We start from the raw sequence: 17,475 nt of genomic DNA, 5'->3' as shown, positions 1-17,475 counted from the left end.
ATCAATTCAAGATAAAAATGTTAAAGAATCAATACATTTTGACATTATGACATAATGACGAATAGATTAGCAGCATAACTAGACAAATCAGGGAACCAATAAATGCATTCTCCTAATGTCCAAGAATGGACACTAAACCTAAAGTCTACCTTAGATCTCTTTGCTTTACAGTTGAATGTGGCAACCATTTAGGCTGGGACTTTTTCCTTCCTTCTACTGGTTTTGCCCTTTTTGTCGCCCTCCCCCCCATGCTGTCTCATTGAAACACTAATTAAAAGAGTATAATTGTATCCCCCTCAAGAATGAGAGGGATGCAGATGTAGGTTCTCACATGCCCTCCCTGCTCCCCGTCTTCTATTTACTGTTTTACTGCAATTAATTTTTTAGTTACTGAAGAAGTGTCGCGTTGCAGGTTTGTGGACCCACATACTTTCCTTTGGAGCTCCTCTGGAACAGAAGTGCACCAGCACCAACAGAGGAAGCGTCCACTTCCAGTGAGAACTGCCGAGATACGTCAGGATGATGGGGGATCGAACTGAAGTGAAGGCTCTCTTGAGGCTAATAAATACAGACTCTGCCTCTGGAGTCCACATCTTGGTATTCACACCCTTCTTGGTAAGGATGGAGATGGGAGCTGTCAGAGATGAGAAGTTTGGAATAAACTGCCGGTAGAAATTGGCGAATCCCAGGGACCGCTGTATGGCCCTTAGGCCTTGAGGAATTGGCCACTCCAGGACAGCTCTCACTTTCTCATGATCCATCTTGAGACCTTGATCCGAGATGATGTAGAACAGGAAGGGCAGAGAACCCTCCAGCTTGGCGTATAAACGATTCTCCCTTAATCGTAATAGAACTTGACGGACATGCCTCTGATGAGTCGTTGAATCTGGGGAGAAACTCAAAATATCATAGAGATAAACAACAATACAGACATAGAGGATATCTTGAAAGAGATCATTAACGAACTCCTGAAACACTGCGGGAGCGTTACACAGTCCAAAGGGCATAACTAGGTATTCGTAGTGCCCGTCCCGGGTGTTAAATGCCGTCTTCTATTTGTCACCCCAGCGAATCCGGACTAGGTTATCAGCCCCCCGCAGGTCTAGCTTAGATAGAAGTGGCAACGGGTATTTGTTCTTGACTATGATCTGGTTGAGACCACGGTAGTCAATGCAGGGTCGAAGGGATCCGTCCTTCTTTTTAACTAAGAAGAATCCAGCACCGGCTGGGGAGGAAGACTTTCATATGAAACCCCTCTCCAAATTCTCCTTGATATAGGCCGACATGGATAGAGACTCTGGCAAGGAGAGAGGGTATACTCAGCCACGGGGGAGAGAGGCATTAGGAACCAGTTCAATGGGGCAGTCATAAGTCTGATGTGGAGGCAGCGTCTCAGCCTTCCTTTTGCTGAACTAGCCTATAAATGAAGGTCAATTAACACTTAGATTAATAAATATATGAAAAAACTTTATTCGACATACATATACATAGAGTGGTAAAAATAGAACCATGCAATGCACACAAGTGTCCTGCAGGCAGAAGCAACATAGGGAGACAGGATATCATATGGTATAGAGACAAAGGCAGTGTAGTAAATAAATGTATTCACATAACATAACGTAATGCTATTGCTATATTACTGCCTAAAGTCAGATGTAGGTTAACATAATAACGATGAAAGATAGGCCATATCTCTGGAACAAGTCCGCTTACCCATGTGTGTGTGCTCCTACAACTGCAGAGACACCAAACCCGATGCGCGTTTCGGCAGGAATGCCTTCGTCCGGGGGTGGCGTCTCTCCAGCGGAACAACATATTTAAGGGACCGCGATCCAATGGGAAACATAGGGCACATGTTGTAGGATAATTTGTAAGATCAGCCACATACGGACCCTTACTAAGAGGACCCGGTTTAGTAGGGAAGAGAAGGTGGAACCTCCTGATCAATACCCCAGCGTGAACATCCCGGGCAGGTACCCAAGTCCTCTCCTCCGGCCCGTACCCTCTCCAATGGACCAGGTACTGGAGGGAGCCCTGGACCATCCTACTGACCATAATCTTGGCCACCTCGAATTCCACCCCCTCAGGGGTGAGAACGGGAACAGGAGGTTTCCTCGAGGGGGACCAGGACGGGGAGCAGCGTTTAAGGAGGGAGGCATGGAAGACGTCATGTATGCGAAAGGATGGGGGCAGCTCCAGACGGAAGGATACAGGGTTGAGGACTTCAATGATCTTATAAGGCCCAATAAATCGGGGAGCAAACTTCCTGGACGGGACCTTAAGGCGCAAGTTCCTGGACGACAACCAGACCAAATCCCCGACGACAAACCGGGGGTTAGCAGAACGTCTACTATCCGCCTGAATCTTTTGTGCGCTCTGGGACGCCTCTAGGTTCTTCTGAACCTGGGCCCAGACAGTGCACAGTTCCCGATGAACATCCTCTACCTCAGGATTATTGGAACAACCAGGGGAAACGGAGGAGAACCTTGGGTTAAACCCGAAATTACAGAAAAACGGGGAGACCCCTGACGAGTTACTGACCCGGTTATTCAGGGAAAATTCAGCAAGGGGAAGGAATGAGACCCAATCGAATTGACAGTCAGAGATGAAACACCTTAAATATTGTTCCAGGGACTGGTTAGTCCTCTCCGTTTGGCCATTAGTTTCGGGATGGAAGGCGGAGGAGAAGGACAGATCAATCTCCAACTTTTTACAAAAGGCTCTCCAAAATAAGGAAACAAATTGTACCCCTCTGTCAGAAACGATATTGACTGGGGCCCCATGAAGACGCAGGATGTGTTTCACAAACAAAGAAGCTAACGTCTTGGCGTTAGGTAGCTTCTTAAGGGGCACAAAGTGGCACATCTTGCTGAAGCGGTCTACTACCACCCACACCACCGACTTGCCCTGAGATGGAGGCAAATCGGTGATAAAATCCATGGAGATATGGGTCCAAGGTCTTTGGGGAATGGGCAAGGAACGTAGTAGGCCCGCAGGTCGGGACCTAGGGGTTTTGGACCTAGGGGTTTTGTACCTAGCGCAAACCTCACAAGCGGCGACGTAAGCCCTAACGTCTTTAGGCAACCCAGGCCACCAATAGTTTCTGGTAATGAGGTGTTTGGTGCCCAAGATGCCAGGGTGACCAGATAGAGCGGAGTCATGGTTTTCCCTGAGTACCCTTAGCCGGTATTGCAGGGGAACAAACAGTTTGTCCCCAGGTACGTTCCCGGGAGCTGCACCCTGATCAGCCGCGATATCAGAAGCTAAATCAGAATCCGTGGCAGAAATGATTATACCAGGGGGTAAAATACAAGCAGGATTTTTCTCGGAAGGAGGATTGGCCATGAAACTACGTGACAGGGCATCAGCCTTAATATTCTTGGACCCAGCCCTATAGGTAACCAAGAAATTAAATCTGGTAAAGAATAGTGCCCACCGAGCTTGTCTAGGATTAAGCCTCCGGGCCGATTCTAGGAAAACCAGATTCTTGTGATCCGTAAGGACTGTTACCTGGTGTCTGGCCCCCTCCAGGAAGTGCCGCCACTCTTCAAAAGCCCATTTAATGGCTAGAAGTTCGCGGTTGCCAATATCATATTTACTCTCCGTGGGCGAAAACTTCCTAGAGAAGTAAGCACAGGGGCGGAGATGGGTGAGGGAGCTGGTACCCTGGGACAAGACGGCCCCCACTCCCACCTCGGATGCGTCAACCTCCACAATAAATGGCTCCTCTTGGTTGGGCTGAATCAGCACGGGGGCCGAGATAAAGCACTTCTTGAGGGTCTCAAAGGCCTGGACGGCCTCAGGGGGCCAATGGAGGACATCAGCACCCTTGCGAGTAAGGTCCGTAAGAGGCTTAGCGACGACCGAGAAGTTGGCAATAAATCTCCTGTAATAGTTGGCGAACCCTAAAAAACACTGTAACGCCTTAAGGGAGGCAGGTTGGACCCATTCCGCCACAGCCTGAACCTTGGCAGGGTCCATGCGGAATTCATGAGGAGTGAGGATTTGCCCTAAAAATGGTATCTCCTGTACCCCAAAGACACATTTTTCAGTCTTAGCAAACAGATTATTCTCCCGAAGGACCTGGAGCACCTTCCTGACATGCTCCACGTGGGAGGACCAGTCCTTGGAAAACACCAGTATGTCATCAAGGTACACAACAAGAAAATTACCCAGGTAATCTCTCAGGATTTCATTAATAAAATTCTGGAAGACAGCAGGGGCATTACACAACCCAAAGGGCATGACCAGGTATTCGAAATGACCCTCGGGTGTGTTGAACGCAGTTTTCCACTCATCCCCCTCTTTGATGCGGATAAGGTTATATGCCCCCCGTAGATCGAACTTAGAAAACCATTGGGCTCCCTGAACCTGATTAAAAAGATCCGGAATCAAAGGAAGTGGGTACTGGTTCCTTACGGTGACCTTATTCAGGTTACGATAATCAATGCACGGCCTAAGACCACCATCCTTCTTCCCCACAAAGAAGAAGCCAGCACCTACAGGAGAAGTCGAGGGGCGAATGAAACCCTTGGCCAGGCATTCTTGGATATACACCCTCATAGCTTCACGTTCAGGACATGAAAGATTAAATATCCTACCCTTAGGAAGCTTGGCACCAGGCACCAAATCGATGGCGCAATCGTAATCTCTATGGGGGGGCAACACCTCGGAGGCCTCCTTAGAAAACACATCGGCAAAGTCCTGAACAAACTCAGGAAGCGTGTTTACCTCCTCCCGGGGAGAAATAGAGTTAACAGAAAGACATGACATAAGACATTCATTACCCCATTTATATATATATGTGTGTGTGTATATATATTTATATATTTAAGCAGCACTGTTAGCCAAATGATAAGAGGGTGCAAAATAAATCCTCGTTCGGACACGTGACCAGTGTCCCAAGATACACAACAATATTCCCAAAAATACGAGGTAGCACTTCCCTTTCAGAGAAAATAAGATACATTTATTCACCACCACATGCGACGTTTCAGCCCAACTCAATGGGGCCTTTCTCAAGCCATATATATATATATATATATATATATGTATATATATATATATATATATATATATAAACACACACACAAATATATATATATATATATATATATATATATATATATATATAGGAAGTGCTGCCTCGTATTTTTTGGAATAACTCTTTAAAGTTGTTGTGCTACTCTGGGGTGGTGTCTGTGTTGCTGCATTTGTGGGGGGACTTGGCATGGCCTGATGGCATGGGCGCTTTTGTGCCTCTGGGTTGCTACCCCTGCAGGAGCGTCGCTGCAGTGATGGTGACCGCCATGCGGTGCTGCAACCGATAGAGTAGGGACCCACTTTTTAAGAGGTCGCTGTGAAGTGGTGAGTGGGCTTGTATACAATTTGATCAAAATGTTAACAAAGAACCTCATGTTCATGTTTATAAATTTTGCCCAGCCGCGATAGATCAAAGTATATAGTGGATGTGCGGTCCATGTCTAGTTTCTCACTAAGTGATATTATCATATAGTCTATCCCCCTCATTTTTTTGTTTTACTTGGTACCAGCACTCCACACATTTGGCCCAGCTGATTTTAATTTAAGAATGACTTCATAAGTGTTTCTGCTTTTGCTTGTGCTCTCAGTTGTCCACTGGGAGTGCATGGTAAGGTGAGCTTATTCCATCTGTTCATATGTTGTGCTACTGTGGGGTGGTGTCTGTTGCTGTGGTGCTGCACTTGTGGGGGGACATGGCCCTGAGACAAGGAGGCTCGGCATTGCCTGATGGCATGGGTGCTTTTAGGCCTCCGGGTTGCTCCCTCTGCAGGAGTGTCACTGCAGTGACGGTGACCGCCATGCGGTGCTGCAACCGATGTAGTAGGGACCCACTTTAACCCCTTAGTGACCACTAATACGCCTTTTTACGTCGGTCACTAATGGGCTTTAGGCTAGGCTGACGCCTTTTCACGTCAGCCTAGTCTAAGTCCTGCACGGGTCTCCCGTGCAGGCAGGAGCCGGGGCTCTGCTGTCTGATGACAGCTGAGCTCCTGCTCCAACGCCCGCGATCGAAGTTTACTTCGATCGCGGCCGTTTAACCCGTTAAATGCCGCCGTCAATAGCGACCGCGGCATTTAACTTTGTTTACAGAGGGAGTGAGCTCCCTCTGTCACCCATCGGCGGCCCGCGAATGAAATCGCGGGTCTCCGATGGGGTGTCATGGCAGCCGGGGGCTTCATAAAAGCCCCCAGGTCTGCCCTGGACATATTCCTGTTAGGACGCGCCGGAGGCACGTCCTAACAGATTGCCTGTCAGATTTACACTGACAGGCAATAATGCTCTGGTATACGAAGTATACCAAAGCATTATAGCAGCGATCGGAACATCGCACAGTAAAGTCCCCTAGTGGGACTAATAAAATAAGTAATCAAAGTGAAATAAAGATTATTAATAAAAATGACAGTAAAATAATAAATAAAACCATTTTTTTTCCATAAAAAGTGGTTTTATTTAGTTAAAGTGTAAAAAAAAAAAAAAAAAGTACACATATGTGGTATCGCCGCGACCGTAATGACTCCATTAATAAAGTTAATATGTAATTTAAACCGCAAAGTGAACACCGTAAAAAAAAAACGCAAAAAAACATGGCGAAATTGCTATTTTTTTCCATTGCCCCCCAAAAAAGTCATAATAAAAATGAATCAATAAGTCCCATGTACCCCAAAACAGTACCATTCAAAACTACGTCTTGTCCCGCAGAAAACAAGCCCAAAAAATCACTACATTGATGGAAAAATAAAAAAATTACGGCTCTTGGAAAGCGATGATGCAAAAGCAAATAATTTTAGTTCAAAAGTGTTTTTATTGTGCAAAAGTCATAAAACATAAAAAAACCTCTACATATGTGGTATCGCCGTAATCGTACCGACCCATAGAATAAAGGTAAGATGTTATTCACGTCGCACAGTGAACGGCGTCAATTTTAAAACGCATAGAACAATGGCGGAATTTCAGTTTTTTTTTTATAATCCCCCCAAAAAGGTTAATAAAAGTTAATATAAAAATTATATGTACCCAAAAATGGTGCTATTAAAAAGCACAACTAATCCCGCAAAAAACAAGTCCTCATACAGCTATGTAGACGAAAAAATAAAAACGTTATAGCTCTTTGAATGCGACTATAGAAAAACGAATAAAATAGCTTGGTCATTAGGGCCTAAAATGGGCTGGTCACTAAGGGGTTAAAGAGATCGCCGTGAAGTGGCAAGTGGGCTTGTATACAATTTGATCAAAATGTTAACAAAGAGCCCGTGTTCATGTTTATAAATTTTGCCTAGCCGCGTTAGATCAAAGTATATAGTGGATGTGTGGTCCATGTCTAGTTTCTCACTAAGTGATATATATATATATATGTATATATATAAACAGGATTCACCATTGACAATAAGTGATGAACACAGCTCCCCTCTAATACCTTCCTGGACAGTGACCTCTGCACGGGTCATAGAACATGTCTAAAAAAACAACCATAGGAGTCAATTAGTCCCCCCCTGTTCACCGGTTCCTAAGGTCCATGTTGCTGCTGTTATGCATAATGCTGTTAACAGCATCCCAGGCAATATGACTGCCCCTAATCATGTACAGAAAAAGGAATTCAAAAACCTCAAATAAAAAAATAAAAATGGGGCGGAATCTGTCCGCTGAACAAGATGGCCTAGTTCTGCTGAGCTCCCACTTTAAAGGGGGTTAATAGCGGCTCACAGCTTGCACACAGCTGAAATTTCGCTCACATTGTGAGTAGATTTTCCCGTACACACCACAGATGGCGAGGAGGAGGAAAAAGACAAAGCCGGCAGCTCTGTGGAAGTTGTGGGAGTTCTTTGGTCCGTGGCCTCCACAAGATAGCGCCGAGCAGCTCCTCTGCATTGCAGCACTTACTTCCCCTGCAGCCTCACTATGAGCAGGACAACGCAACGGTGAACGGACAGATGCTGGCTCCACTGCTTCATCTCTGGCATCACTGGGTGGCAGCTCCCTTGACCTGGGTAAGAGAGGCGCCCCTGACTCTCCTTTACCTTCTCCTAATGGAAAAGGACAAGCGCACAAAAGCGGTGCACATTCAGCTAATGCAATATCTTCTATTCCTGGGACTCTATCTAGGCTCTTACTCAGGGCCGGCCTTAGGGGTGTGCGACCTGTGCATAGGGTGCATCACTTCAGCAGGTGGAAGGGGGCGCTGCGCTGGCTCCCTTTTCCTGCTTGTTTCAGAAGCGCCCGGTCCCAGCGACTCAGCAGTCGCCTTTCCGCCAGGTAGCTTAGTCACTTAGTGGCCGTCGCTACCACTAGCGGCTGCTAGCGGCGACACCGGGCATGAGGGCGGTGGTGTCGCTAGCAGCCGTCGTGGCTGCTACAGCAGTAGCGACAGCCCTATATCAGAGCAGGGAAGTATCTCCCTGCTCTGCTATCTACTAGCACCACTGTAGCTCCCTGAAGGAGCGGAATCCCTGTGTGGCCCCGTGAAGGAACGGAATCCCAGTGTGGCACTATCAACCAGGGGGCTGTGGGCTGTATGGAGCTACCAGCCAGTGGGCTGTGTGGCACTACCAACCAGGGTGCTGTGTGACGCTACCAACCAGGGGGCGGTGTGGCGCTACCAACCAAGGGGCTGTGTGGCGCTCCCTACCAGAGGGCTGTGTGGCGCTCCCTACCAGTGGGCTGTGGGCTGTGTGGAACTACCAACCAGAGGGCTGTGTGGCACTACCAACCAGGGGGCGGGGTGGTGCTACCAACCAAGGCGATGTGTGGCGCTACCAACCAGGGGGCTGTGTGGCGCTACCAACCAGGGGGCTGTGTGGCGCTACCAACCAGGGGGCTGTGTAGTGCTCGCCACCAGGGGGCTGTGTGGCGCTATCTTCAAGTGGGCTGTGTGGCGTTACTTACAAGGGGGCTGTGTGGCGCTATCTACAAGGGGGCTGTGTGATGCTACCTACAAGTGGGCTGTGTGGCGCTACCTACAAGGGGGCTGTGTGGCGCTACCTATAAGGGGGCTGTGTGGCGCTACCTAGAAGGGGCTGTGTGGGGATACCTACAGGGGGAATCTGTGAGTGGTGGGCTGATGGTAATTTTACTGTGAGTGGGGGGCAGATGGTAATTTTACTGTGAGTGGGGGGCTGATGGTCATTTTATTTTGGGTGGCAGGGTGATCGTCATTTTACTGTGAGTGGGGGGCTCATGGTCTTCAAGTGGTTTACCGCCTCTGACCTCCAATTGAAATTAATAGGAGGCAGAAAATACCTGCGGCGCCCATTTGGAGCTTTTTTGCCTGCATCTTTTGCATTAGGTTCAACGGCTTAAGAAAAACACAAAAAAAGGTCAATCAACGTTGTCAGTTCCTGAAGGAATTTTGAGGCAGATTTTTATGCCTTACAAAAAACATGTGTAAACACATCCTATGAGTGTAGTGCTTTTTTATTTTTTGCCGTTTTCGGTCTTTCTCGAAACAATTTTTGTAGGGGTGCACTGAGGAAATTAAATTTTTTAGTGCTGCCTTGAGTCCGAAAAGGTTGGGGAATGCTGTACTAGGCTACAGGATCCCGTCATGAAGCAGCTCAGTTCGTCATGGGGCCTAGGTGAGTACAATTTTTGATTTTGTTTGGGGTCACTGTCTACAAGGGGGAGGTGGGGGACTGTATTGCACTGTCTACAAGGGGGAGGTGTGGGGGTCTGTATAGCACAATCTATAAGGAGGAGGTGGGGGTTTATGGCACGGTCTACAGGGAGGCTGTATGGCAAAATCTACAGGGGGGCACTATACTATGTGGGGGCCACTAAGCGGACATTATACTGTGTAGGGGTACTACAACTGGCATAATATTGTGGGCACAATTAGGGGACAAAATACTGTGTCTTTGAAGGGGTTGTAATATATTATATTATTTAATATTATTATTATACTGTATGGGGGCACTAAAGGGGCATTATAATTTTTTTATGGGGCATATTTTTTTAATGATGGGATGGGGCGCCGAAAGATCATTTTGCATGGGGCGCCATCTATCCTAAGGCCGGCCCTGTGTGAGACAATGTCGTGCACCTGGAGGACAGGTCCAGGAGAAATAATATTCAACTTCGTGGTATTTCAGAGGATGTATCTCCACCTGAACTGATACAGTATCTAACACAGCTCTTTCAACTGTTACTTCTAACCTGTTCTACTCTCGATTTCACCATAGACAGAGCACACAGAATCCCCAAAGCCAAAACCGCTCCGGACATTGCCCCCCGGGATGTGCTTGCATATGTTCACTTCTATCAGATTAAAAAATGACTGCTGGCGGAACGTAGAAAGATGGGCGCTCCTTTTGACAAGATCTCCATAATTCCAGACCTCTCCTCGACCACCCTGCAGATGTGTCGTAGATTTTACCCTGTGACCTCGTCTCTCCACAAAGCTAACATCAAATATAGATAGGGATTTCTGACGAGGCTGTTTTTAACTCGGAATGGTGCTTCGTACACTGGTGGGTCTGTGGAAGACAGACTATCCCTTCTGAATAAATTGAACATTGCTGCAGAACAAGTGCCTTCCTTTCAGCACCCGGGATCCCCGGCTCATATCCAACAAGAGTGGACTGTCATGAGTAGGAAAGGCCTCCACTCTTAAAATATGCTTATACTATATTCTTGGCTGACCGTACGTACGGCTGTTCGATGTTCAATTTGTAACCCAACATCAGTTCTGTTTGTATCCCCCCATTACCTCTCACCTATTGTGTGTATGACGCCTTGTGACCACTGTATTTTTTGTTATATGGTTTTGCTATGTTTTTTTCCCTTATTATGTTGTCTACTTGAATATACTGTATGCCTTCTGATAATGCTATGCTGACACCTACTGCCTGCACTGTATTTGCTGCTGCTGGTTTCATGATACTCGTCAAACATTTTTTTCCCTAGACTCATGCCGATTTCCATAGTCTCCCTGAGGGTATGTTCACACGGCCTATATTCAGATGTTTTTTGGCCCGTAAACGCCCGAAAAACGGCTAAAAATGCGGGGGCTGAACGCCTCCAAACATCTGCCCATTGATTCCAATGGGAAAAACTGTGTTCCGTTCCCACGGGGCGTTTAAAAACAGCAGCGTAAAAAAATGCCTTGTAAAAAGAAGTGCATGTCAATTCTTGAGCTGTTTTTGGAGCCGTTTTTCATTGACTCAATTAAAAAAGCCCCGCAAAAAATGCACGTTTCTTAAAAAACGACTGAAAATCAGGAGCTGTTTTCCCTTGAACAGTCCGTTTAAATGCAGCATGCTATGGAAAGAAGCTCTTTCTTCGCACTTCGATATATTTTTCGCTCAAGAAACACCTTCACGGATAACATCCGAAATGCACTTATACAAAATTCCTTCATTTTTTTTGCCTCGAATAGTGACAGGAAAAAGAGAGGAGTTCCGATTGTGGTTAAAGATTCTGTGGCCTTCTCACTCCACTCTTCATTTAATGATTCTTTTGGCAGATTTAGCATAGTTGTATGTGATATTAATAACGTATTTTATACTTTAGTAAATTAATACTGCCCTCACATTCGATAGTATACATTTTTTGCTTCTCTCATTAAAAAATGTGAGTTTGTGACGCGGTGCTTTGGTTATTGGAGGAGATTTTAATTCCATAATCGACCCCTTGATAGACTCCACTTCACTTTCGCAGAGATCTCCTTCTGAAATGATCCCATTATTGCACAACCTATCATTGTATGATGCTTGGAGATGTCATCATGGAACCGAGCTCGACATGTTTTTCTTGGTGCAACAGGGATTACAGGATGCCCTTAGCACTGAGATCGGCACCATATCAGGGTCTGACCATTCCCCGATCACTCTCATTCTCAATGAGACTATCACTCACGCTCCCTCTTCCCCATGGAGGCTTAATTAATATATCTTATCTCATCCAAAACACCAGCACTTACTGCTATCCGACTTGGAAAACTACTTTGACAGCAATTTACATTCAGTCTCTAGTATGTTCTCGGTTTGGAATGTGCATAAGGCAGTCATGAGGGGTATGTTTATTAAGTCCTGTGCTCAGATTAGAAAGAGACAAATCTCAAATGACACTTTTGGAAACCCAAAATAAGACATCTCTCTCCGCTCGATACACCTCTGTAATTGTTAAGCTCTGCATGGAACTTCGATCTCTTGTAGCTCATAAATTTCTAAAAAATTAAAAATAAAAACAAATGAACTTTTATGTGCACGATAATTGTTCAGGTGCCCTTTTAGCTAGGCAGTTGAAGGCTATTAGGTCTAAACAAAAAATAGGCTACTTGGATTCTCATGGGGGTAAAGGTTCTCACCCTCAAAAAATAGTGGATCAGTTCGCTTCCTATTATTATTCCCTCTATAATCTCCACCAGGACTACGATACTCACCGTCCACTTGCCAAATTTATACATGCCTTCCTAAATAGAGTCTCCCTTCCTCACCTCTCTCAGGTCCAGTTAGATTTAAGGTTTCTCTCCCCATTACCCCTGATGAAGTATCCCGGGCCATTGCATCTTTGAAGGCCTTTAAGTCCCCAAGCCCATATGGCCTTTCGAATGGGTACTATAAAAAATATACGAAGACATATGCCCCGCATTTGGCGTCTGTGTTGAACTTGGCCATGAGTCGTGGTTCCTTCCCCCCTGAGATGCTGGAAGCTCTTATAATTACTTTACCTAAACCAGGCAAGGATCCAAACACTCCTGCAAATTTTCACCCTATTTCCCTGTTGAACACGAACGTCAAATTTTACGCAAAAATATCATCTACTCGCCTTGTCCACATTTTACCAAACTTGATTCATCCTGACCAGGTGGGTTTTGTTCCACATAGACAGGCCCCTGATGGTACAAGGAGGTTCTTGAACCTTATTAGGGCTGCTAAACTCACTCGGACTCCCTCTTTGCTTATCACCTTGGATGCAAAGATGGCGTTCGACTGCATTCACTGGGGCTTTTTGGAGGCCACATTAGACACATGACATCAAATCTGCTATATTAGCATTATATTCGAGCCCCTCCGTGAGTTTTTTTCATCAGGATGTATTTCTAGATCCTTCTGTATCACCAGTGGGACGCGTCAGGAGTGTCCCCTCTCACCTCTCATATTTGCGTTAATGATGGAGCCCTTGGAGGAGCTGGTTAGAACTACCCCAGGAGTGCAGGGTGTAAAAATGGGACATGAACATAAAATTAGTCTTTATGCCGATGACGTAATATTGGCGGTGACTAACCCTACCATTTCTTTACAATATGCTCTGGACGTTTTAGGTCTCCTATTATAAAATTAAGAATATTAATGCTCAGTGTCGGGATGGATTCCCGTACTAAAAATATGATTGCATCCTTCTTTCCTTTCCAGTGCAATGATTCCCTTTCCCGTGCAATGATTCAAATGTCCCCTATTTGGGTATTTCCTTAACGAGCCCAAGCTCGCAGACATTTACAAAAATTTTTACTCCATTACTGACTGACATCCCAAAATTGCTGACTAGTTTTCACAAACCATTTATATCTTGGGCTGGTCAAATAGCCGTTCTAAAAATGATGATCCTTCCACGTATTCTGTATCTATTCAGGACCGTGCCTGTCCATATCCCCATGTTATTTCTCACTTAGCTTCAACCCATTTTGAACCAATATATCTGGGGAGGTTCCCATGCCAGAATCAAGTTCTCAACCATTTCTAAACCATATGCATTAGGTGAGATTGGGGCCCCTGACGTAAAGAGGTGTTATTACACTGCTGTTTTAGACCAACTCAAGTACTGTTGGTCCTCCCCTACGTCCAAACAATGGGTCTCCATAAAATCATCGTTAGTGAAAGCGCCCCTGATATCTCTATTAAATCCTCAAAATGGGGGGGCGTGGCTAGCGAGTGAACTGGAAGGACGCATATGCTGCGAGCTCCGCGATTGCACAGAGTGTCCAGCGCCATCCTACCCTTTCCAACTGGCTTACCTGGAATCTGAGCCTACCCGACATTGGGCATCGTGGGCTGAACACTTGGAGCCCAATCTCGGCTCCATCGGGTGCTGTTTTTTCTGCGGCCTAGCACTGGCCTAAAGCCGCGGCCTAAATTTGCTCTTGATCCCACCGGAGCGGCCCGATCGGAGCGGCCGGAATGGCCCATTTTGGATCCTAAAGCTGCGATAGTACCAGGGATACCTGCGGTCCAGGTCCTCCCATGCACACATACAGCATCGTGGGCTGATCAGCTGACACCACATCTTGCCTCCATCAGGCATTTTTTGCTCCTGTGGCCTAACATAGGCCTGAAGCCACGGCCTCGATTTGCAGCTGCTCCCGCCGTAGAGGCTGGAACGGCCCGTTTTGGCTCCTGGGAGCTGCAGTATTGCCAGGGATTCCTGGTGGTCCAAGGCCCCTCTCACTGACGTTAAGTGGGACAGGTAGACTCAGGAGAGACCTGTCTGCACACCAACAAGGAGTACAGCGGTGAGGACACCATCTCTCAGGAAGTAAGAGGTGAAGGGCCCCTGAGACCTGCATTTGGGACCTAGTTGTGTTGCACAAGGAGTTGAGGTGAGGTGGGATTCCAACGGCTGCCCCAGGCCTGCATAGCAGCGCCCCCTCGTCCCTCCTCTTAGCTACATCCAGACATTATAGCCTCAGGCACTGAGGCATTGAGACAACAGCCTGGACTGCCTCCTTACTGACATCAGTGCCTGGGAAGCCCTACATGATCTTCCTTTTATCTTCATTTTACGAGATGAACGGACCCTGATCTACCCCGCAATGACTACATCCTAATACACTTTAGTTGCACTGAGACACTTAGCCGCTACTTTGGCTCCTCAGCCTTCATAGCAGATCTACCTTAGATGGTCCTTACTATTACCTAAGGGGTTCTCCAACAGCTAAGATAGCTCTTTTGAGAAACACTATGGCTAAAATTGGTCTTCAAAAAACGAGGGACTCTTCTAGAACAACAAAATCCACTAGCCTTGATAATTTTGTCAGGAAACCCCACCTTGACTCCAAAGACCAAACACAGAACCTCCTCCCGGAAAAGTTTGCCTCTCCAAAACTAATACAAACTCCTATAATGGAAGAAGACAGTGTCATGGAAGAATCCTCCATTGCCAGAAATTTACCTGTCTCTCGCTCCTTTATGAATAGAGCTATGACTAAGGCTTTAGAACCGGTGGTAAAGGAACTACTTGACATTAAACATGAGGTCCGACAGATAGGCCAAAGAGTGGAACAGCTGGAAGCTACACAAACTCCACTCATCTCATACACAGAATCCTCCTCCTCCTTTTCAGCCTGCCAAAGTCACCTCAACAAAATAGTGGATTGGCTGGAAGATCAAGACAACCGAGGGAGGCGTAACCACTTATGTCTTAAAGGGGTTCCTGAATCTATCCCAACGGAAGCTCTTCCCTCCTCCATTAAACAGCTCTTCATCAAGATCCTCGGAGATTCATACCCTACCAAAATTACCATAGATCGTGTCCACAGGGCGCTGAGAGCAAAGCCTAAGCCTACCGAACCTCCCAGAGACATCATCTGCTGAATACTCAACTTCAATCTGGATCTGTAGCCTCTAATGTGGGAAGGTTCCAGAGTCGCACTCTATCAAGATCTGGCGAATGTTACCCTTTCCAAGAGGCGTATGCTTAAGCCCCTTACAGATGTGACAGAAACATCAACTACAGATGGCTCTTTCCCTTTGGGATATCCTTTGCTATCGAGGGTCAACGGATGACGGTTCGGAAACATGAAGATCTACCTGAAGCATTCGCGAAACTCAACAAACCTAACCTTCAGGTTGCAGATTGGTCAGCCGTTCTTGATGTGGCCTCTCTACAGGAGATTCCGACACCGATCCCATGGGAGACTGTTCATACTGGTAAACCAACCAAGGTTCGAAAAAGGCTGGGGAAGCTCACCCCCAAGAAGTTCCCCATGGACTCTACTTAATTTGTTTATGAGTATATTTACTTAATCTCCTTTTCTGTATAGGCACAAGCAGAGACACTTATTGAACCTTTCTTACCCATTAGGGGTTGCGAATCAGTTTCCTTTCTGACGAGGGGCTACATTGTTTCTCTCTAGTTTGTTTACAGTTAGGTTCCACAGACTACTTGTTTGAGATGTATCATATAGAGTTGAATTATTAGAACTGTTAACCTATATCAGTACACAATGCATACTTACCTTTCCTGTTTCCGAGGTTTTCAGAACCATCCTGGATAGAGACCTTTTTACTACTACCCTCTTTACCTAGAAGCCTGGTTTCCAAAATTTACTCAGGACTTCTACATGACAGAACTCTGACAACACCCAGCTATCTTTTTGCATGGGAAACAGAACTTCACGCCACATTCACTAAAGAACAGACTACTAGGATATTGAAACACTCCCACGGCTTCTCTAGTTGCATTAAAATCCAAGAGAATTTGTTCAAGACTTTTACTAGGTGGTATAGGATTCCCGTTTTTCTACATGGAATAAATCTCATTGGGGTGGAGAAATGCTGGCATTGTCATAACTAAAGGGGGACCATGACACAATTATGGTGGGATTGCTCTCGTATCCAACCATTCTGGCAGGAAGTAGCTAAAACTATACATATAGTCTCTGGATATAGTCTATCTTTAAATGCCCTTCTGGTGCTTCTTTGGGAACCTTCTGGAGACTTCACCCCCAAAAAACATGACCTTAGCACTCATATGCTGACTGCAGCAAAATTGATTATACCTCTTCACTGAAGGTCTAGTAGACCCATAGGTGTTTAACCGCTGACTGCAGGTAATGTGGGTAAAAAACTAATAGGGCCCCAGCTAGGGATTCAGCTATTTGTTGTATGCCCAGCAAGGGTAGGGGTTAATAAGTTTCTTACCTCTGGCTGCTGCTCTTAGCGCCCTCCATCCGGGGGGAGGAGTTATGGTCCTTCTCCTTTCTCCCTCCTGCATAGTGTATTTAAGGAGCCGTCTTCCGGGTCTCGGCCTCTTTTGGCTGTTACATTGCAATCTCCAGCACATATTGGGAGAGTACTGACCGGCAAGAGAGCAGCATGGAGGATTCAATTCGTCGTCGCCTGCTCCAAGAGGGTCCAGGCTGGCTGCAGTCTCTGCTGGACGAGACCTGCCGCCCAGCTTCTTCTTCTCCTCTGGCTTCTGCTGTGCATCCTGTGCGGCGGTCTGCTCGCCGTTCTCGCCCACCGACGAGGCTGTCCCCATCTGTAACAGTGAGTCAGCGCTGCATGGTGCAAAGCCATGAGGTGCCTGCAGACTTTCCTTATCAGTCGGCATCCGCCTCTCCCCCACCGTCTGTGCAGGGAACACGAGGCCTCAGCTCAGAGGCTGTGATGGGGGATTATGTTCCCCCCTCTCCTGGCCTGTCAGCTCCTAAAGGGATGGGTAGGGCCCGGCCCCGCATGGGGACAGTTCAAACGACTCGTCTCACTGCAAGCCTGGCTACCA

This window comes from Rhinoderma darwinii, chromosome 10, assembly GCF_050947455.1.
Source record: "Rhinoderma darwinii isolate aRhiDar2 chromosome 10, aRhiDar2.hap1, whole genome shotgun sequence".
Taxonomy (NCBI): Eukaryota; Metazoa; Chordata; class Amphibia; order Anura; family Rhinodermatidae; genus Rhinoderma; species Rhinoderma darwinii.
This window is presented reverse-complemented; position numbering follows the sequence as displayed.